This window comes from Oncorhynchus keta, chromosome 17 (genome assembly GCF_023373465.1).
Source record: "Oncorhynchus keta strain PuntledgeMale-10-30-2019 chromosome 17, Oket_V2, whole genome shotgun sequence".
NCBI lineage: Eukaryota > Metazoa > Chordata > Actinopteri > Salmoniformes > Salmonidae > Oncorhynchus > Oncorhynchus keta.
This window is the reverse complement of record NC_068437.1, coordinates 56,051,208-56,075,123: the sequence shown is the minus strand read 5'-3', so window position 1 is coordinate 56,075,123 and position 23,916 is coordinate 56,051,208. Positions and strand designations below refer to the sequence as shown.

General features: G+C 43.6%; 1 protein-coding gene and 1 pseudogene across 1 annotated transcript in view; both read left to right on the top strand.

Moving 5' to 3' along the window:
- The first annotated feature begins 9 nt into the window (after nt 1-9).
- On the top strand, nt 10-15,058 carry LOC118373856 (cytochrome c oxidase subunit 5A, mitochondrial-like; annotated as a pseudogene).
- Nucleotides 15,059-15,902: 844 nt separating this feature from the next.
- Nucleotides 15,903-23,916, top strand: part of LOC118373857 (AT-rich interactive domain-containing protein 3A-like) — a 41,172-nt gene continuing 33,158 nt past the window's right edge. Inside the window, exon 1 of the mRNA XM_052466688.1 lies at nt 15,903-16,126. The gene's annotated coding sequence lies outside the window, so the exon portion shown is untranslated. The remainder of the gene's footprint in view (nt 16,127-23,916) is intronic.

Below are 23,916 nucleotides of genomic sequence, written 5' to 3'. Positions count from 1 at the left end.
TGCCTTAGATTAAATTAATTAAAAAAACATATTTTTTTGTTTTTAATATTTATATTATTTTTTACGATATAGCCCATTTGTTTCTTATTGGCTGTCTTAACTAGTGACAACCACGTTGTTCCGCCAAGTCTCCTTTAGCTGTTTGACCCTTCATCATGTTCAGAGCCGCCGTCCGTCTTTCAGTGTCCGGGGCCCGGAGTTTGACCTGGACACGGCTTGGGTGTACAGGTATTCTTGTGTTTTATTACGTTTATGTCCATATATCGTCGTTTAGGACACGGTTCACGTGGTGTTTTGGAAGGAAATCAGGGTCGGTATGAGTTATTGACTAGTTAGCACATTGCTATTGGCATCCATTCAGTGGCCGATGGATTGCGAAATTACAAACGTTTTGGGGGAGCGCATAGTTCTATACGTGGTTAAGAATAAGGTTGCACTTTTCAACCAATTAAATAAATGTGGGGGATTTAAGATGGCGTGTCGCCCAATACCGCAGTTCTTCTTCGATGTGGTGTAACGGTGTTTTGCGATAGATGTCATTACCGCCACCTACCGGACTGGAGTATAACTCCCTTATACTTTGCTTGAAAAATATCAACCAACAACTAGACTACCATTTATCACTAAAAACCCCATCACCCTAGTCCACTATTTTAAATATATGCAATTCTACCTCAAGCTAACAGCCTGAAAAGATTGGACACTACCACATAAAACACACAGTAACTCTTCTGACGTCAGGTCTCGCACACCCAAATACTGACTTACGTTCCAACACTGCATTATAATTGATAACCAAGACTATAAATGCTAAAAAAAATCCAATCTTTCCGAAGCATAAAGTACCAGTCAAAAGTTTGGACACACCTACTCATTCCAGGGTTTTTCTTTATTTTTTTAAACTATTTTCTACATTGTAGAATAATAGTGAAGATATCAAAACTATGAAATAACACATGTGGAATCATGTAGTAACCAAAAAAAGTGTTAAAAACCAAAATATGTTATTTTAGGTTCTTCAAAGTAGCCACCTTTTGTCTTGATGACAGCTTTGCACACTCTTGGCATTCTCTCAACCAGCTTCATGAGGAAGTCACCTGGAATGCATTTCAATTAACAGGTGTTAATTCATTTGTGGAATGTATTTCCTTAATGTGTTTGTGCCAATCAGTTGTGTTGTGACAAGGTAGGGGTGGTATACAGAAGATAACCCTATTTGGTAAAAGACCAAGTCCATGTTATGGCAAGAACGGCTCAAATATGTAAAAACAAACGACAGTCCATCATTACTTTAAGACATGAAGGTCGGTCAATCCGGAAAATTTGAACAACTTTGAAAGTTTCTTCAATTGCAGTCGCAAAAACCATCAAGCGCTCTGATGATACTGGCTCTCATGAGGACCGCCACAGGAAAGGAAGTCCCATAGTTACCGCTGCTGCAGAGGATAAGTTCATTAGTTACAAGCATCAGAAATTGTAGCCCAAATAAATGCTTCCCAGAGTTCAAGTAACAGACACATCACAACATCAACTGGTTATCATTTATCGCCCTCCAGGTTCCCTCGGAGAGTTCATCAATGAGCTTGATGCCTTGATAAGCTCCTTTCCTGAGGACGGCTCACCTCTCACAGTTCTGGGCGACTTTAACCTCCCCACGTCTACCTTTGACTCATTCCTCTCTGCCTCCTTCTTTCCACTCCTCTCCTCTTTTGACCTCACCCTCTCACCCTCCCCCCCTACTCACAAGGCAGGCAATACGCTTGACCTCATCTTTACTAGATGCTGTTCTTCCACTAACCTCATTGCAACTCCCCTCCAAGTCTCCGACCACTACCTTGTATCCTTTTCCCTCTCGCTCTCATCCAACACTTCCCACACTGCCCCTACTCGGATGGTATCGCGCCGTCCCAACCTTCGCTCTCTCTCCCCGCTACTCTCTCCTCTTCCATCCTATCTTCTCTTCCCTCTGCTCAAACTTTCTCCAACCTATCTCCTGATTCTGCCTCCTCAACCCTCCTCTCCTCCCTTACTGCATCCTTTGACTCCCTATGTCCCCTATCCTCCAGGCCGGCTCGGTCCTCCCCTCCCGCCTCCGTGGCTCGACGACTCATTGCGAGCTCACAGAACAGGGCTCCCGGGCAGCCGAGCGGAAATGGAGGAAAACTCGCCTCCCTGCGGACCTGGCATCCTTTCACTCCCTCCTCTCTACATTTTCCTCCTCTGTCTCTGCTGCTAAAGCCACTTTCTACCATTCTAAGTTCCAAGCATCTGCCTCTAACCCTAGGAAGCTCTTTGCCACCTTCTCCTCCCTCCTGAATCCTTCCCCCCCTCCCTCCTCCCTCTCTGCAGATGACTTCGTCAACCATTTTGAAAGAAGGTCGATGACATCCGATCCTCGTTTGCTAAGTCAAACGACACCGGTGGTTCTGCTCACACTGCCCTACCCTATGCTCTGACCTCTTTCTCCCCTCTCTCTCCAGATGAAATCTCGCGTCTTGTGACGGCCGGCCGCCCAACAACCTGCCCGCTTGACCCTATCCCCTCCTCTCTTCTCCAGACCATTTCCGGAGACCTTCTCCCTTACCTCACCTCGCTCATCAACTCATCCCTGACCGCTGGCTACGTCCCTCCCGTCTTCAAGAGAGCGAGAGTTGCACCCCTTCTGAAAAAACCTACACTCGATCCCTCCGATGTCAACAACTACAGACCAGTATCCCTTCTCTCTTTTCTCTCCAAAACTCTTGAGCGTGCCGTCCTTGGCCAGCTCTACCGCTATCTCTCTCAGAATGACCTTCTTGATCCAAATCAGTCAGGTTTCAAGACTAGTCATTCAACTGAGACTGCTCTTCTCTGTATCACGGAGGCGCTCCGCACTGCTAAAGCTAACTCTCTCTCCTCTGCTCTCATCCTTCTAGACCATCGGCTGCCTTGATACTGTGAACCATCAGATCCTCCTCTCCAAGTTGGGCATCTCCGGCGCGGCCCACGTAGATTGCGTCCTACCTGACAGGTCGCTCCTACCAGGTGGCGTGGCGAGAATCTTCTCCTCACCACGCGCTCTCACCACTGGTGTCCCCCAGGGCTCTGTTCTAGGCCCTCTCTTATTCTCGCTATACACCAAGTCACTTGGCTCTGTCATAACCTCACATGGTCTCTCCTATCATTGCTATGCAGACGACACACAATTAATCTTCTCCTTTCCCCTTCTGATGACCAGGTGGCGAATCGCATCTCTGCATGTCTGGCAGACATATCAGTGTGGATGACGGATCACCACCTCAAGCTGAACCTCAGCAAGACGGAGCTCCTCTTCCTCCCGGGGAAGGACTGCCCGTTCCATGATCTCGCCATCACGGTTGACAACTCCATTGTGTCCTCCTCCCAGAGCGCTAAGAACCTTGGCGTGATCCTGGACAACACCCTGGCGTTCTCAACTAACATCAAGGCGGTGTCCCGTTCCTGTAGGTTCATGCTCTACAACATCCGCAGAGTCACGACCCTGCCTCACACAGGAAGCGGCGCAGGTCCTAATCCAGGCACTTGTCATCTCCCGTCTTGATTACTTCGCTGTTGGCTGGGCTCCCTGCCTGTGCCATTAAACCCCTACAACTCATCCAGAACGCCGCAGCCCGTCTGGTGTTCAACCTTCCCAAGTTCTCTCCACGTCACCCCGCTCCTCCGCTCTCTCCACTGGCTTCCAGTTGAAGCTCGCATCCGCTACAAGACCATGGTGCTCGCCTACGGAGCTGTGAGGGGAACGGCACCTCAGTACCTCCAGGCTCTGATCAGGCCCTACACCCAAACAAGGGCACTGCGTTCATCCACCTCTGGCCTGCTCGCCTCCCTACCACTGAGGAAGTACAGTTCCCGCTCAGCCCAGTCAAAACTGTTCGCTGCTCTGGCCCCCAATGGTGGAACAAACTCCTCACGACGCCAGGACAGCGGAGTCAATCACCACCTTCCGGAGACACCTGAAACCCCACCTCTTCAAGGAATACCTAGGATAGGGTAAGTAAGGGTAGGTAATCCTTCTCCCCCAACAAGATTTAGATGCAAGTGGCTGTTCCACTGGTTGTCATAAGGTGTATGCACCAATTTGTAAGTCGCTCTGGATAAGAGCGTCTGCTAAATGACTTAAATGTAAATGTAAATGTTCAGAGGAGACTGAGGGAATCAGGCCTTCATGGTTGAATTTCTGCAAAGAAACCACTACTAAAGGACACCAATAAGAAGAAGAGACTTGTTTGGACCAAGAAACACGAGCGATGGACATTAGAGTAGAGGAAATCTGTATTTTTGTCATTTTGAGTCCAAATGAGAGATTTTTGGTTCCAACTGGCGTGTCTTTGAGAAGCAGAGCAGATGAACGGATGATCTCTGCATGTGTGGTTCCCAGCGTGAAGCATGGAGGAGGAGGTGTGGTGGTGCTTTGCTGGTGACACTGTCTGTGATTTATTTAGAATTCAAGGCACACTTAACCAGCATGGCTACCACAGCATTCTGCAGCGATACGCCATCCCATCTGGTTTGCGCTTAGTGGGACTGTCATTTTGTTTTTCAACAGGAAAATGACCCAACACACCTCCAGGCAGTGTAAGGGCTATTTCACCAAGAAGGAGAGCGATGGAGTGCTGCATCAGATGACCTGGCCTCCACAATCACCTGACCTCAACCCAATTGAGATGGTTTGGGATGAGTTGGACCACAGAGTGAAGGAAAAGCAGCCAACAAGTGCTCAGCATATGTGAGAACTCCTTCAAGACTGTAGGAAACACATTTCAGGTGAAGCTGGTTGAGAGAATGCCAAGAGTGTGCAAAGCTGTCATCGAGGCAAAGGGTGGCTATTTGAAGAATCTCAATTATAAAATATATTTTGTTTTAACACTTTTTTTGTTTACTACATGATTCCATATGTATTATTTCATCGTTTTTATGTCTTCACGATTATTCTACAATATAGAAAATAGTCTAAATATATAAAAACCCTTGACTGAGTAGGTGTTCTAAAACCCTTGATTGAGTAGGTGTTCTAAAACCCTTGAATGAGTAGGTGTTCTAAAACCCTTGAATGAGTAGGTGTTCTAAAACCCTTGACTGAGTAGGTGTTCTAAAACCCTTGATTGAGTAGGTGTTCTAAAACCCTTGATTGAGTAGGTGTTCTAAAACCCTTGAATGAGTAGGTGTTCTAAAACCCTTGATTGAGTAGGTGTTCTAAAACCCTTGATTGAGTAGGTGTTCTAAAACCCTTGAATGAGTAGGTGTTCTAAAACCCTTGACTGAGTAGGTGTTCTAAAACCCTTGATTGAGTAGGTGTTCTAAAACCCTTGATTGAGTAGGTGTTCTAAAACCCTTGATTGAGTAGGTGTTCTAAAACCCTTGAATGAGTAGGTGTTCTAAAACCCTTGATTGAGTAGGTGTTCTAAAACCCTTGAATGAGTAGGTGTTCTAAAACCCTTGACTGAGTAGGTGTTCTAAAACCCTTGATTGAGTAGGTGTTCTAAAACCCTTGATTGAGTAGGTGTTCTAAAACCCTTGATTGAGTAGGTGTTCTAAAACCCTTGAATGAGTAGGTGTTCTAAAACCCTTGACTGAGTAGGTGTTCTAAAACCCTTGATTGAGTAGGTGTTCTAAAACCCTTGAATGAGTAGGTGTTCTAAAACCCTTGATTGAGTAGGTGTTCTAAAACCCTTGATTGAGTAGGTGTTCTAAAACCCTTGAATGAGTAGGTGTTCTAAAACCCTTGACTGAGTAGGTGTTCTAAAACCCTTGATTGAGTAGGTGTTCTAAAACCCTTGATTGAGTAGGTGTTCTAAAACCCTTGAATGAGTAGGTGTTCTAAAACCCTTGATTGAGTAGGTGTTCTAAAACCCTTGATTGAGTAGGTGTTCTAAAACCCTTGAATGAGTAGGTGTTCTAAAACCCTTGACTGAGTAGGTGTTCTAAAACCCTTGATTGAGTAGGTGTTCTAAAACCCTTGATTGAGTAGGTGTTCTAAAACCCTTGAATGAGTAGGTGTTCTAAAACCCTTGATTGAGTAGGTGTTCTAAAACCCTTGATTGAGTAGGTGTTCTAAAACCCTTGAATGAGTAGGTGTTCTAAAACCCTTGACTGAGTAGGTGTTCTAAAACCCTTGATTGAGTAGGTGTTCTAAAACCCTTGAATGAGTAGGTGTTCTAAAACCCTTGAATGAGTAGGTGTTCTAAAACCCTTGAATGAGTAGGTGTTCTAAAACCCTTGAATGAGTAGGTGTTCTAAAACCCCTGAATGAGTAGGTGTTCTAAAACCCCTGAATGAGTAGGTGTTCTAAAACCCTTGAATGAGTAGGTGTTCTAAAACCCTTGAATGAGTAGGTGTTCTAAAACCCTTGAATGAGTAGGTGTTCTAAAACCCTTGAATGAGTATGTGCTCTAAAACCCTTGAATGAGTAGGTGTCCAAACTTTTGACTGGTACTTTATATCACTTCTACTGGTACAGATCTACTACTCACACCACTCCTCTCAGGATCCCTCCACCTTGGCCCATCTTCCTCTACTTTCTTCACTGCCTCAGCATACGACAACTTCTGTACTATTCTAACCCCGGAAACCTCAACCTGCCTCTCTCTCACACGGGACATTTCTGATCCCCAGCTCACTCACGCCACCCTGTCTGCGTCGCACCAAACGACAAGAATCACAAACACCGGGAATCTTCCCCTTCAGTTGGTAAACTTTCACATTTTACCCAGTAATCACTGCTCTCAATGGCACCCTTTCCTCGAGAGCAAATCATTTTTACCTCTCTTGTCCCCATTCATTTAACGCGGAGCGCCTGCTGCCTCTGTCCAGCAGAAACACAAAACAATTATCAAAAGACCACTTCTGATTTGGATAAAAGCGTCTGCTAAATGGCATATATTATTATTATTATTATTATATTATTACCTTCACCGATTCCACAGCACCCAACTCTGTTTTCACCCTGAAACCACAAATGGATCAGACAAAAGGCAAGGGTCCATCTTTATCCTGACCCTCGGTTTAATCAAATCAAATCACATTTATTTATATAGCCCTTCGTACATCAGCTGATATCTCAAAGTGCTGTACAGAAACCCAGCCTAAAACCCCAAACAGCAAGCAATGCAGCTGTAGAAGCACGGTGGCTAGGAAAAACTCCCTAGAAAGGCCAAAACCTAGGAAGAAACCAGAGAGGAACCAGACTATGTGGGGTGGCCAGTCCTCTTCTGGCTGTGCCGGGTGGAGATTATAACAGAACATGGCCAAGATGTTCAAATGTTCATAAATGACCAGCATGGTCGAATAATGGTAAGGCAGAACAGTTGAAACTGGAGCAGCAGCATGGCCAGGTGGACTGGGGACAGCAAGGAGTCATCATGTCAGGTAGTCCTGGGGCATGGTCCTAGGGCTCAGGTCCTCCGAGAGAGAACGAAAGAAGGAGAGAATTAGAGAACACACACTTAGATTCACACAGGACACCGAATAGGACAGGAGAAGTACTCCAGATATAACAAACTGACCCTAGCCCCCCGACACAAACTACTGCAGCATAAATACTGGAGGCTGAGACAGGAGGGGTCAGGAGACACTGTGGTCCCATCCGAGGACACCCCCGGACAGGGCCAAACAGGAAGGATATAATCCCACCCACTTTGCCAAAGCACAGCCTCTACCAGCTTACCCTACACTCATTAAAACCCACCACCTCATTACCCTACCAACTAACTCTGTACTAATTTAAACCCATCACCTTATTCCACTACTTTGACCCTATCTGATCCTGCCCCAGGCCAACGACCTGAGAGGACGGGACACCACCACTCAACACACCCTGTAACTCTTCTGAAGTCACATCTCGTACTTCTCTGCAGCTGCCACCACAACATCTATTTCCTGTGATTTTTTTTTTTTTTTCATTCAATCTTTGCGGTACAGTTGATAACCATTGCTGTGAACGCTAAGAAGCCAACCTTACTGAAACTCATTGGGCCTATCCCTCTGTTCTGTCACAGATCTATTATTTACAGGGGATCCTCTCAGAATGATCCATTCTCCTTTACTTTCTTCACTGCCTTGGGATAAAGACATCTTTTGCACTACTCTGACCCTGGCTACCTCAACCTGCCTGTCGTGTACAGGACACCTCCGACCCACAGCAACATGTTCACCTCTATAGTTGACACACACAACTTATTCCACCGAAACTACACATTCCTCTGTCCCATGTCCTCCGCATACTTCCCACATCTTGGAATCTCCCTCCTACACACTAGAGGTTACACAATATGATTTTCAATGCCGATACCGATATTTGGAAGACCAAAAAGCAGATACTGATTAATCTGCCAAATAAAATGTAAATATATATATATATATATATAATTAAATGTTTTTAGGTATTTGTAATAATGACAATTACAAAAATACTGAATGAACAATTAACATTTTATTTTAACTTAATATAATACATAAATAAAATCTATTTAGTCTCAAATAAAAAATGAAACGTGTTCAATTTGGTTTAAATAATGCAAAACTACTACACACTGCTGTGACATGCCCATAAACGTGACACCTAGAACTAGAGGTTGCCCAATATGATTTTTCAACGCCGATACCAATTATTGGCGGACCAAAAAAGACGATACCGATTTAAATCGGCCAATTTAATAAATACAAAAATTAATAATAGTAATAATTACAACAATACTGAATGAACACTTATTTTAACTTAATATAATACATCAATAAAATCAATTTAGCCTCAAGTAAATAATGAAACATGTTCAATTTGGTTTAAATAATGCAAAAACAAAGTGTTGGAGAAGAAAGTAAAAGTGCAATATGTGCCATGTAAGAAAGCTAACGTTTCAGTTCCTTGCTCAGAACATGAGAACATATGAATTTTTTTTAATTATTTTTTTCAATCGGCAAATCGGCGCCCAAAATATACCGATTTCCGATTTGTTATGAAGACTTGAAATCGGCCATTCTGATTCTCTACCTAGAACACCTCAATGTATTCGGCACAAAAAAGCTCTAACGGCGTAACTCATGTATCCAAACATTACTTTTGTCAGGTAAAGAGTCAAGCAAAGCTCTAAAGAACAGACTGTCACCTCTGTTCTACCACACTCCACACTGGATCTGCGTTGCACCAGACGGGCGAGCGTCACAAACACCAGGAATCTTAAACTTAAATTGCAACACCTATCCCAGAAATCATTTCCTTCAATGGTTCCATGTACCTCAGGGCAAAGCAAGCTACAGGTCTTCTCCCAAATTGCATGGCATGGAGGAGCGCCTGTTCCCTCTGAAGAAACACACAAACACCACAAGTCCACTCCTCCTCTCTGGTTGTGTCGCCTTGATTAACTTTAATGTCCAAAAGCGGAAGTCGCGGCACAGGCTCTTTTTCCATTTTCCCCAGAAACCAGAAATTTTCAATGACGGCCTAGGAACAGTGGGTTAACTGCCTGTTCAGAGGCAGAACGACAGATTTTGTACCTTGTCAGCTCGGTTACTAGTCCAACGCTCTAACCACTAGGCTACCCGGATTTCTGACTTGACATGTTTTTTTATCTTTATAATGGGTGTGTTTATTTTATTTTTTTTCCTAATCTGTTCTGTTCATTCTTCAGCTCCCCTGGCCAAGAGGTGTTACTCACATGGTGGGAAGCAGGAGACGGACGAGGAGTTTCTGGGTTAACTATTTTAACAAGGCAGATATTGATGCATGGGAGCTGAGGAAAAGTGACGAGGAAAATCACCCTGATTTATAAAGAGGAGCACTGCTGCATTGGTGACTTGCTAGTCTGTTGACAGATTTACAGTTGACTAGAGAGCAGTAGTTGTCAACGTGTTTTGTTACTGAACCCCAATCACCATTTTGCTCTGCCCTCTTATGAGTCTACCCCAGGGTTACTGCCGAGATGAGCAAAATTAGAGGGATGATTTCGAGTCAAAAATAAGATATAATTTTGGAGTCTGACCCAAGAGACCCAGCCTCATAGTCTTTGAGAGATGTAACTGTTTGTTTATTTTACTATTTTTATTGGCGTCTACCTCTTCTACCATCCTGTGGTAACTGACCCTATATTCACGTTTGCCAGGGATGAACACGCTGATCGGATCGACCTGGTACCTGAGCCAAAGATCCTGGACGCTGCCCTCCAGCCTGTCCGGGTTAGCCACGACCTGGCTAGTGCCATTCGCATCCTGGAGGCTGTCAAGGTGAGGGGGGACAAATGAGCGTAGGAATTCCCTTGATGGATACATTTATCTTTAAGTCCTAGGATTGTGACCAACAGTCCACTGTGGAAGCTCTCCACAACTCTACCAGCCAATCTTCCAATATTTTACTACGTGTTTCATTCAATCCTAACATACGTTTTCATGTGAAGTTTGTAACAAAAGGGAGGTATATATATGTGTGTGTATGTAGGGCTGTGTGGTGGTCACGAAATTTCGTCAGCTGGTGATTATCGAGCAAATAACTGTCGGGTCTGCCGGTAATTCACAGTTAATTAACGTAAACGTATTTAGCATCTCCTGGCTTCGAACAAGCCACTGATGCAGACCTTTAGGAACATCTACATTTAAAAAAAAAGTCCTTCGATGTCAAGCAGCCTTCCGGTGCCACTGCCATAGAGGAAAAACAGAGCGGAGTGACAGCCCCATATTATCAAAACTAACTTCTCCCCTTTCTACCACGAATTGGTGGACATTTTGTTTTGGTTGATTTTTGTTTAGTCGTGTTACCTGGCTAGTTAGCTAACAATAATTTTGTCTTTGCAAAAATGTGGATGGCACAGAAAAAGGGATAGATACTTCAATGGTAGGATTTAATATGCCTTAATCAATCTAAATCAGATTCAAAGTTTTTTTTTAAATAAATATTTTTTTTTAGAGCGAGATTTCCTCTTACTGCCACCAATAAAAATCCAGATCATTATGCATTTAAATTCCGTACTACATTCCTCCTGCCAATCACAGGTAGGCCTTTGGTTATGAGCAAATCGGGCTATTTTATGCAGTAGCCTTTCCTATTATACTGGAAGACATTCAATTCAATGTGTTGCATTGAGTAGAGGTGTGAATCTCCAAAAGTCAATGTGGTTGGGAGAATTGCAGAGTTAATTTAAAATCATGCCATTGATTGTTTTTTTTCATTGAATACATTGTCTTAAGTTATTCAAGTATAAATTACCGTAGATTGCCATAGATTACCTGTAAATTACCAGTAGTTTTGCAACACCAACTATTTCTTATATCTTTAGCCGTCACCCCATTGGTCAAAGCAGTCTGTGTTTATTTATTGTCTCCCCAGGACAAATCTGGCCCCCACAAAGACATCTACCCATACCTAATTCAGGAGCTGCGGCCAACACTAGATGAGCTTGGTATCTCCACACCCGAAGAGCTTGGCATGGACAAATTATAAATGGGTAGGTATCGAATGGACATGCACTGACTGGCAACCTGAATTCCAGATTAACCCCGAGGTAGAGGTCTTCGCGGGTCTAAAAAGTTAGACGAGGACAACCAGAACTCGACCAGGTTTTTGGACCAGAGTGACAAATAATAGTTGTAAGTTGCTCATCTGGTTAACAAATAGGTCTTCGTTTGTTGGTTAGGCCTTCTATAAGTCAATAAATGCATCGTATTAGCATAAAATAAATATGCTATAGGCTATGCAGAGCTGTGGTCGAGTCCACTCTGTTCTATCAGCTGTAGTTACATAGACCTGATGACAATCAAACAGGGCCTGGATCTGAGAGGAAAGGGTAGAATTGTGGACCCGTGAAGACCTTTAACCCCCCCCAGCACCTACAGACCTACACCCTAGGAAGTCTGTAGACCTGAGATGATTGGATAGGTGTAAGCAATGTGGTGCTAAGCTTCATCTTCGATTGGCCTGGTGGAAATGCCCAGTGGGTTAGTGCTATTGTTATAGATGAGGGAGCACCCCCCTTTTTTTAAACCAATGCCATCATTTCCTCAAAGTTTGTTGAAAAGCCTATCAATACTGAAATGCATTCTTCCAATTGCAACGTCTGCCTTTGCCCACACACATTGTCTCAATAACATTTTATTTTATTTTTAAATACCCTCAATCACTAAGTTCGGCATAGGCTACCTATTTTCAAAATGGGCCATTAAAATCGATGCCCGTTTTTGAATGTTTGGACATTTTCTTTACCGGTGAAACGTCCAAACTATATCTCTATGCCAATCAGTTTGGTGAGCGAATTCGAGCACACGGTGTTAGCCTTTTTGTATTTTGTTTCAATCAAAGCATATATCCTCCCGAGTGGCTCTAGTGAGTTTTGGCGCCTAAGAAGAAGAATGCCGTCTCAGCTAAACCATCCTAAAATAAAATCTCATTAGAAATTAATGTTTGTTGTCTGACAATAACGTTATACTATGCTATCATATTCGGTTCTGTAAAATACCTATTTTACCCAGGGGGGGTGCACAATTTAATCAATTTTACTATAAGGCTGTGATGAAACAAAATGTGGAAAAGGCACCTTATTATCATTGGACCGTTTGCAAGGAGAGCTTTATTACGAGTAGGCATGTCATTTTATTATGTAGTTTACACGCGGGATCATAAATACACTTTTAATTGATTAGCTTGAACACTTACTTATACCTTATTACAAAAGAAGGGAACTATCAATTCATAGAATTTATTTACGTACCATGTTTAATTAATGAAATCAATTGAAAAAGTAGTCAACATAAAGCATTACTATGTACAATCGCAAGGAAAATCATTTTATAACGGCCATAAAAAAAATCTACCTTTTGGTGTTGGTGTATTCATGCATCTCAATAAACTATAACCGAAAGACATTATTACCTCCCAACTTGGCCCAATTCACATTTCCACTTTCCCATCCTGACATACCAAGCTGGAACGGGCCCTGCATCTCAACCAATAGCTAATGCTAAATACACACAGTCTACAGTTCTTCATCATTCTGGTCACAGTCGCAGAGAAGACGGAGAAGAAACCACCATTTACCACTAGGCGGCGATACATATTTATTTGGTTTGTCATTCCTATAGTTTTTTAAATTTAATTTTAGTTGTAATTAAATAGAATTTATTTAGAATTTATTAGAATACATTTTCCAGAAATATTTTTACCAGCTTCATGTTTTCTCAAATTGAACAAAGTGAGGGAGAGCCACTCCTCCGTGCTCCGGCAGCACTACGGCTGGAAGTGACGCCCTCCTGGAAATGCTTAAGGCTTCAGTTCGGCTGGTGCCGAACAAGTGCATACTCCCGTAATAAGGATTAGCCCCCTTTAAAAAAAAATGTATTTCACCTAAAATGACATTCCCAAATCTAACTGCCTGTAGCTCAGGCCCTGAAGCAAGGATATGCATATTCTTGGTACCATTTGAAAGGAAGCACTTTGACGTTTATGGAAATGTGAAAGGAATGTAGGAGAATATAACACAATAGATCTGGTAAAAGATAATACAAAGAAAAAAACATGGTGGTTTTTCTACGTACCATCTTTGCAATGCAAGAGAAAGGCCATAATGTATTATTCCAGCCCAGGTGCAATTTAGATTTTGCCCACTAGATGGCATCAGTGTATGTATGTGCAAAGGTTTAGACTGATCCAATGAACCATTGCATTTCAGTTCAAATGTGCCTCATTTGTTTATTAATAACTTTTCATGTTCAAAACTGTGCACTCTCCTCAAACAATAGCATGCTATTATTTCACTGTAAAAGCTACTGTAAATTGGACAGTGCAGTTAGATTAACAAGAATTTAAGCTTTCTGCCAATATCAGATATGTCTTTGTCCTGGGAAATGTTCTTGTTGCTTACAACCTCATGCTAATCGCATTAGCCTACGTTAGCTCAACCGTCCGGTGGTAGGGACACCGATCCCGAAGAAGTTTTAAAAGACCTTCGCTTGAAAAAACAAATGTGGCAATAGTACTGTTTGTCCATTTTGAGACGCTGTAGCCAGTGTAGATATTCTCAAAATAGTCTGAATTAATCTAAGATTACTCAAGAAATCGGTCATTAATTTTGAAGTTTTTCCCGAAGATGTAAAATTGCGCGACTAAGATCTCTAACTAAGATAAGTGCAGTATTTTCCAATAAATACACACACCAGATGCGATCAGAACACGCAGGTTGAAATATCAAAACAAACTCTGAACCAATTATATTAATTTGGGGACAGGTCGAAAAGCATTAAGCATTTATGGAAATGTAGCTATGTCCGGTACAGAGTCAATGTGGGTGGGGGGGCATCAGTGTGTCAAGATCATATGTACATGTAGGCAGAGTTATTAAAGTGACTCATGCATAGATGATAGAGTAGCAGCAGTATAAGGGGGGCATCAGTGTGTCAAGATCATATGTACATGTAGGCAGAGTTATTAAAGTGACTCATGCATAGATGATAGAGTAGCAGCAGTATAAGGGGGGCAATACGAATAGTCTGGGTAGCCATTTGATTAGACGTTCTTATGGCTTGGGGGGTAGAAGCTGTTTAGAAGCCTCTTGGACCACGACCTGGCGCTCCGGTACCAACTACCAATTGGATATCATGAAATTGTGTAGAAAAAGGGTGAAAGTTAAAAAAATATATAGTAAAAAAAATAAACTGTTGACCAATCACCGACCAAGGGGCGTAGACTATGGGTCCGAACTTGTCTTGTGTCCAAAAATGTCACACGATGTCGTCATAGTGTATGCAGGAACACTAGCGGCTTGTTTAGGCTAGGAAGCATGCGCCTTTAGACTTATCCAATCCTTTCAGATCTAAAGAAGGGGCAAGGGGTCGACTTGGGATTCAGGGTTTAGTCTTTTTAAGATAAAACTAGGCCTCTTATCTAACTGAAATTCTTCTGTCTGTTTCTCGCTCCCAGGTTTTCTCAGGACTGCTGTTGATGTCTCTGGGAACCTTGTACTTAGTCTTTGCCTCCTTGTATAAATTTGTGTGATATTTAATTTGGGCCTTTTGTTTGTAAAATATTGATGAACTTAATAAAGAATATATATATATATATCTTGAATGTGTCACCGGCTGCGTTTTCACTTGGTCAAAAGTCCAATTATTGGAAAAAATATCAGTATTTATCAGCCATAAGTGTTTCTTAGTGTCAGTTATACGATATGATACAATAACTTTGTCAATTTTAAATGGAAAATGATTTTGTCTGGTCAGATACGGAAGAAGAAACGATTTTACATCCCCTCGCTGTTGCTTTCTTTTTCCCTGGTTCACTGAAAGTCAATGAACGAAGTCAACCAGACCCACCTGGTATTGCATTGGTGCTAGTGCATTTTCTCTGCCACCAGGGAGCAGAACAGTCAGGAATTTGATAAGTATTGTACGGATTTGTATATGCGCGTATTGAGCCGAAGCGCATTGATGGGGAGACATTTACATTACATTTACGAGACGACATCAACAAGAAGATACGTCTGTATGGATATGTCGTGTTTTCTCTCATAATTATTAAAAGCATTATTGCATAAACATGGTATGTTTATAGTTAATGGTTATACACGTGGAATACACAAAGAAATCGATAACTTTACGAAGTACATTATATCAATATTGCTGATGGTGTTGGTTAGTTAGTAAGTTAAAAAGCTCTGCTGTGAAAAACAGCCCGCATAGCAAGCTACCGTAGACATAATTGATTCTAGAAACACTGTTCATAGTGTATAGCATGCTATTTCACCTTGCTGTCAGACAAGCGCTGTGGGAAGAATTGACCAACACGAATGTTGCAAAAACCTTTAAAACGGTAAAAGAGGCACAGCTTTTCAAGTAGGCTGGGCTTTGTCTTATTACAAGGAAGGGTGTAGCTATCAAGCCTATGATGCCTCCCACATGCACGGTCAGGGGAGGTGAGGACCTGTCATACCAACTACACTGGCCTCGCTGCTCTTCCAATCATCATAGGTTACAACATATACAGGCGTTATATTCATTTCTACCGAAGGTTTATCATAGCAACCTAAATGCTCACGTAAAATTGGATTGCGTCGGAGACAAAAACGAGTGTGGGGAAAAAGCACGGTAACTTTAGAAAGGACCGGAGGGAAGGATGGACAACTCAAAAGTGCAAATGGTGAGTTTTGATCGAGTCATCTCGCGGCTGGCTGACTTTTCATTTGGCACCGTGCCCCATGTTAGTTAGATACTGTAATATTGGGCAACAACGGACGTGATCTGTTTTAACACTTTTAAACTATATTTTATAAACTATGACGGGACAACACTGTAACCTATTCGGTGAATTGCTTACCTCGGAATTATTTTAACCTTGTTGAGGGACACAACTTTAACATTTTTAAACGACGGTGTTGTACACGTCATGCGTTTGTTTTGACCATCTGCCTCCGGGCAGAAGAGACGAAAAGGTATCTCATTTAGAAATAGTTTTTAGATTAATACATTGTAGTCGATAGTATCTCGTAAAATAAACATTCCATAACGGTTCCCAATCCCACCTTGTAACAGTAAATAAATCCTATGTATATCAATCTGTTGGTGTAACAGTAGAACTTTAGACCGTCCCCTCGCCCATACCCGGGCGCAAACCAGGGACCTTCTGCACACATCAACAACAGTCACCCCTCGAAGCATCGTCACCCATCGCTCCACAAAAGCCGCGGCCCCTTGCAGAGTAAGGGGAACTGCTATTTAGCGCAGTTCTGAATATATCTGTGTTCGTTGTTTTTCTCTAAGCTAGTGTAACGGATGTGAAACGGATAGCTTAGTTAGCGGTGCGCGCTAAATAGCGTTTCAATCGGTTACGTCACTTGCTCTGAGACCTTGAAGTAGTAGTTCCCCTTGCTCTGTTTTTAGTTTTAGAAACTTCAGAGTGTTTTCCATCCAAATCTACTAATTATATGCATATTCTAGCTTTTATGGCTGAGTGGCAGGCAGTTTAATTTGGGCACGCTTTTGGGCACACATCCAAAATTCCCAATGCTGCCCCCTACCCTAGAGAAGTTAAGAACAAATTCTTATTTTACAATGGCGGCTTAGGAACAGTGGGTTAACTGCCTTGTTCAGGGGCAGAATGGCAGATTTTACCTTGTCAGCTCTGGGGATTCGATCTATTTTCAGTTACTGGCCCAACGCTCTAACCACTAGGTTAACTGCCGCCCCATCTATAAGATGTTATTAGAGATCTTGTTTTTATTGCAGAACGCCTGCAGTATGTTCTTTGACTTTAAGGGAAAGAGTTTTCTTCAGGGAAGGGGAACCTTGTATGAGGAAACCTTGTATGGTGTTTTTTAATTAGAATGTTGTGCAGCAGGTAGAATGTGCAGCAGGTGTCCCATGTGCAGCAGGTAGAATGTGCAGCAGGTAGAATGTGCAGCAGGTGTCCCATGTGCAGCAGGTAGAATGTGCAGCAGGTAGAATGTGCAGCAGGTAGAATGTGCAGCAGGCAGAATGCTTCAGGTGTCCCATGTGCAGCCGGTAGAATGTGCAGCCGGTAGAATGTGCAGCCGGTAGAATGTGCAGCAGGTAGAATGTGCAGCAGGTGTCCCATGTACAGCAGGTAGAATGTGCAGCAGGTAGAATGTGCAGCAGGTGTCCCATGTGCAGCAGGTGTCCCATGTGCAGCAGGTGTCCCATGTGCAGCAGGTAGAATGTGCAGCAGGTAGAATGTGCAGCAGGTAGAATGTGCAGCAGGTGTCCCATGTGCAGCGGGTAGAATGTGCAGCAGGTAGAATGTGCAACAGGTAGAATGTACAGCAGGTAGAATGTGCAGCAGGTGTCCCATGTGCAGCAGGTAGAATGTACAGCAGGTAGAATGTGCAGCAGGTGTCCCATGTGCAGCGGGTAGAATGTGCAGCAGGTAGAATGTGCAACAGGTAGAATGTACAGCAGGTAGAATGTGCAGCAGGTGTCCCATGTGCAGCAGGTAGAATGTACAGCAGGTAGAATGTGCAGCAGGTAGAATGTGCAGCAGGTAGAATGTGCAGCAGGTAGAATGTACAGCAGGTAGAATGTGCAGCAGGTAGAATGTGCAGCAGGTAGAATGTACAGCAGGTAGAATGTACAGCAGGTAGAATGTACAGCAGGTAGAATGTGCAGCAGGTAGAATGTGCAGCAGGTGTCCCATGTGCTTCAGGTGTCCCATGTGCAGCAGGTAGAATGTGCTTCAGGTGTCCCATGTACAGCAGGTAGAATGTGCAGCAGGTAGAATGTGCAGCCAGTAGAATGTGCAACAGGTAGAATGTGCTTCAGGTGTCCCATGTGTAGCACTGGACTGGACTGACGGACTTACGGACTGTCTGCTGGACTGGACTGACGGACTGGACTTACGGACTGGACTGAAGGACTGGACTGACGGACTGGACTGACGGACTGGACTGACTGGCTGTCTGCTGGACTGGACTGGCTGTCTACTGGACTGGACTGGCTGTCTACTGGACTGGACTGACTGTCTACTGGACTGACTGTCTGCTGGACTGGACTGACTGTCTGCTGGACTGGACTGACTGTCTGCTGGACTGACTGACTGTCTGCTGGACTGCTATTGTATTCGTTGTCCATAGTTTATGACAGTTATACCATAACCCCATGGGGCACTCTGTTCACAACGTTGACATCAGCAAACCGCTCCCCCACATGACTCCCTACACGCTGTCTGCCATCTGCCCGGTACAGTAGAACTCGGGATTCATCCGTGGCTGAATTCAAGATGCATCTGTGAAGGGCACACTTCTCCAGCGTGAAGGGCACACTTCTCCAGCGTGAAGGGCACACTTCTCCAGCGTGAAGGGCACACTTCTCCAGCGTGCCAGTGGCTATTGAAGATGAGCATTTGCTCACTGAAGTCGGTTACGAAGCCGAACTACAGTCAGTTCAAGGCCCCTAGTGAGGATGACGAGCACAAAGATGAGCTTCCCCGAGACGGTTTCTGACAGTTTTTGCAGAACTTCTTTTGTTGTGTAAACCCACAGTTTACATCAGCTGTCCGGGGTGTCTGGTCTCAGACGATGCCACAGGTGAAGAGGCCGGATGTGGTGGTCCTGTGTTGGCGTGGTCTACGGTTATGAGGCTGGTTTATGGTAGAGAAATTAACATTTTAATGATCTGGCAACAGCTCTGGTGAACATTCCTGCATTCAGCATGCCAAATGCACGCTCCCTCAACGTGAGAAATCTGTAGCATCTGTTGTGTGACACAACTGTATATTTTAGAGGGACCTTTTCATTGTCCCCACCTCTATATTGATTATGCTGTTTAATCAGCTTGTTATGACAAACCTGTCAGGTGGATGGATTATCTTGGCAAAAGAGAAATGCTCACTAACAGGGATGTAACAGGGAAAACAAATTTGTGCACAATTTTTTTGTTTGTTTGAGAAATAACCTTTTGTGTGTGTGTTTGTGTATAGGAACATTTCTTTTATTTTTTAATTTTTTTATTTTACCCCTTTTTCTCCCCAATTTCGTGGTATCCAATTGTTGTAGTAGCTACTATTTTGCTGCTACGGGCTCGGGAGAGACGAAGGTTGAAAGTCATGCGCCGCACTAGGCCAATTGTGCGTCGCCCCACGGACCTCCCGGTCGCGGCCGGTTTACAACAGAGCCTGGGCGCGAACCCAGGGACTCTGATGGCACAGCTGGTGCCACCCGGGAGGCCGTATAGGAACATTTCTGAGATCTTTTTATTTCAGCTCATGAAACGTAGGCACCAACAGCAAAAGTAGATGGATGCTTCAGCCCTTCTGAAGACCTGTTGTTGTTGTAATATATACAGGATGTTTATATCTCCTAGAGGGTCTATGATGTCATGCTCCTACCACGCAGCAAAACTGTAGCCTACCCAATACTGTAATTATTATTATTTAAAAAAAATTAGGCTACAAGTCTATTTACTTCTCGAGCGTACGCATGGTCTACGCTGTACTTGGAGATTTGCATACTTTGCCGAAAGTTCAAAATGGATAAATACAAAACTTTTTACGTGGGGAAAAAACTGGCGCACGCTAGATTTGAAAGGATTTTGTGCGACATTGCTTTATTTAGGCGGGCCCCACCTGTGTCGTGATATTGATTATGCTGTTTAATCAGCTTGGGACAAACCTGTCAGGTGGATGGGTTGGCAAAAGAGAAATAAATGTAACAGGGAAAACAAATTTGTGCACTTTTTTGTTTGTTTGGGAAATAATACCTGTGTCGTGACATTTCTTTTTTTTTTTTTTTCGTTGTGCTTTTTTATTTGGCGGGCTGGGTGGGACACGATACCAGTGTCGCGATAGTCGTTGTGCTTTATTTAGACGGGCTGGGACAATACCTGTAGTAGCTAGTCTATCTTTTACTATCGGGCTGGGACACTACCTGTGTACGCGATAGTCGGGAGAAACGAAGGTTGAAAGTCATGTCGTCCTCTGAAACACAACCCGCACCTTGTCGTGAACACAGTGCGCATCCAGGCGGGCTGGGTGAAAACAGCCGCACCAATGCGACCAAGTTGTCCTTTAACCCGGGCGACGCACGAGGCCAATTGTGCTTTATTTAGGCGGGCTGGGACCTACCTGGTCGCGGCCGGTTTACAACAGAGCCTGGGACACGAATCTGTGTCTGATGGTCGTTGTGCTTTATTTAGACGGGCTGGGACACCACCTGCGTCGTGATAGTCGTTGTCTTTATTTAGCGGGCTGGGTGGAACACGTACCTGTGGCAGTCGTTGTGCTTTATTTAGGCGGGCTGGGTGGGAACAGGAAGTCGTTAAAAGCAATTTTTTATATATTTTTTTTTTAACACCAAGTGGATTTAACTTCAATATAGATGGATGCCATTTCAGCCCTTTGAAGACGTGTTGTCATGTTGCAACATTGTGTTCATCAGTACAGGATGTTTATATCCCTAGGGGTCTATGATGTCATGCTCTACCACTGAGCAAAAGGAGCCTACCCAATAACTGTAAACAAATTATTATTTGTCATCCAAAATTTATTTTCCAAGAAATAGCACACAATATTTGATATACTGCAGTTTTCTGTTTTTTTAAAGGATTTTTGTCTGCTTGGGTGTTTTTTTTTCATTTTTATCATGGAAAAACATTATCACAGCCCTACTAAATAGGGAACATGGTGCCAATCGGGAGGCTGCTCTGCACACAGAAGGGTTAGCCACTGTCTTGGCCGCTGTCCAAAACACTGTTGAATGAATGAGAACTACTGGAGAGCAGCTGGTTCAGAATGAGATGGACATGGCCATACTTTTGAAAAGTTGTGACTTATTTACCCCCCGGGCTGGGACACAAATAAATGTTCGTAACAATAGTATTTGTGCTTTATCAAAGGGGGGGACCCGACTGATTTGATGGCACGGTCTGTCTGTCTAAAAAGGCTAGCAGATGCCATAAGTCATTTCCGAATGAGAGAGTTGTAGGATGGGTTTTCATTATTATAATTTTTTTTACACGATAGATGATTCTAACCCAGATAATCTATACATGTTCCCGATAGCTTCATAACCAAAGCCTTAACGTGTATGTATGGCTCAGGTTATAAATATAGGGGCTTGTTTCACAGACAGATTTGGCCTAGTCCTGGTCTAAAAAGCTATTTTTAGTGGACATTTGCCAATGAGCTTTTTAGACTTAATCTTGTGTCTTGGAAACAGGCCCTAGCAGGTATTTACCCATGTCCATAGTTTATAAAGTAGCAGGTATTTAACCATGTCCATAGTTTATAAAGTAGCAGGTATTTAACCATGTCCATAGTTTATAAAGTAGCAGGTATTTAACCATGTCCATAGTTTATAAAGTCTGCCTGTCTGCTGCTGGATCTTTAACCATGTTTATAAAGGCCCCAGCACCCCTCCACACTAACCATGTTTATAAAGACCTAGCAGGTATTTAACCATGTCCATAGTTTATAAAGTGCTGGTATTTAACCATGTCCATAGTTTATAAAGTAGCAGGTATTTAACCATGTCCATGTTTATAAAGTAGCCATGCTGCTATTTAACCATGTTCATAGTTTATAAAGTAGGCATTGATAAATTAAATAATTAACCATGTCCATAGTTTATGAAAGTAGAAGGTTAGTATTTAACCATGTCCAGCTCCAGTTTATAAAGTAACTCCAGGTATTTAACCATGTCCATCCAGCTCTATTTCAGCTCCAGCTTTATTTTACCCAGCTGGTCTGCCTGTCTGCTGCTGGATCTGTAACTCCAGCTTAGGGCGGTCCTCACTCCAGCTGGTAGAGGGCCCCTAACCAGGCCCCACCACCCTCCCACACTACCCCAGGGCGGTCGTGGGCCTCAGCCCAGCTGGTAGAGGGCGGTCCTCTGTAGCTCCAGCTGGTAGAGGGCCATTCTGCTCCAGATGGTGGCCATTCTGCTCCAGATGGTAGAGGGCCATGCTGTGGCTCCAGCTGGTCTCCTCTGGCCATGCTCCTCTGGCTCCAGCTGCTAGAGGGGCCTCTTAGCTCCAGCTAGAGGGGCCTCTTAGCTGCTGGCCTCTTCTCCAGCTGGTAGAGGGCGGTCCTCTGCTGGCCAGCTGCTAGAGGGCGGTTTGTAACTCCAGCATGTTTATATTAGAGGGCCGTCCTCTGTAGCTCCAGATGGTAGAGGGCCGTCCTTGTAGCTCCAGATGGTAGAGGGCCGTCCTCTTAGCTCCAGATGGTAGAGGGCGGTCCTCTGTAGCTCCAGCTGGTAGAGGGCGGTCCTCTGTAACTCCAGCTGGTGAGGGCCGTCCTCTGTAGCTCCAGCATGCAGTTTAATCCAGATGGAAGGGCCGTCCTCTGTAGCTCCAGATGGAAGGTTAGCCTCTTTCAGATGGTTTTCAGCTGGTAGAGGGCCGTCCTCTGTAGCTCCAGATGGTAGAGGGCCGTCCTCTGTAGCTCCAGATGGTAGAGGGCCGTCCTCTGTAGCTCCAGCTGGTAGAGGGCCGTCCTCTGTAGCTCCAGCTGGTAGAGGGCCGTCCTCTGTAGCTCCAGCTGGTAGAGGGCCGTCCTCTGTAGCTCCAGCTGGTAGAGGGCCGTCCTCTGTAGAGCCAGCTGGTAGAGCATGGCGCTTGCAATGCCAGGGATAGCGTGTTCGATTCCCAGGAGCACCCGTATGTGAAATGTCTGCTCGAATGATTAAGTCACTTTGGCTAAAAGTGACTTTTAAAAGTGGGCCTATATTATATATATTATATATTATATACTATATTAATCATGGCAAAATCGATCCCATATCTTCAACAATTGGAAAGTTTATGTAGTTTTTCAACTTTTTAAAGTGGCCTTTGAACAACAATTACATGAGACCAAGAGTTAGTATTGTACTTCTGGTAATACATATATATATTTTTTTATTTGATTTATTTGTTATTCCTCTTAACGATGCCTGATTTAAAAAAATAAATAAATAAAAGCAATTCGTCACTAGTCTAAATTAAGTTTTGACTCATTGACCACCCCTTGGTCTTTGCATAAATCAGCTGTTGCTCGGCAACGCTTTGTGGCAGAGCTTGGCACAGCTGCACAGGATCAATGGAGATTCTGTAACACACACACACACACACACACACACACACACACACACACACACACACACACACACACACACACACACACACACCTCTCTGATTTGTAGTTTTGTCCTGGCATCATTTACGTTGATTGATTGAGGACAAACTGTCTTGCGTGATACAAGATGGTTTATAAACCAAGCAAAGAAGAAGGTTCTGTCTTTACATTAAGTCCTTCTTGCCCCACCCTATGGAAACAGTTTTCATTCATCAGATAGTGGGAACTCCCAAGGGGGCCAGGAAAGGTGTGTGTGTGTGGAGAGGTGTGTGTGTGTGTGTGTGTGTGTGTGTGTGTGTCGTCTCATGATTTACAACCGTTTTAATATGTTTCTCTAAGTGCCTCATAAATGATACTGAAAGGGG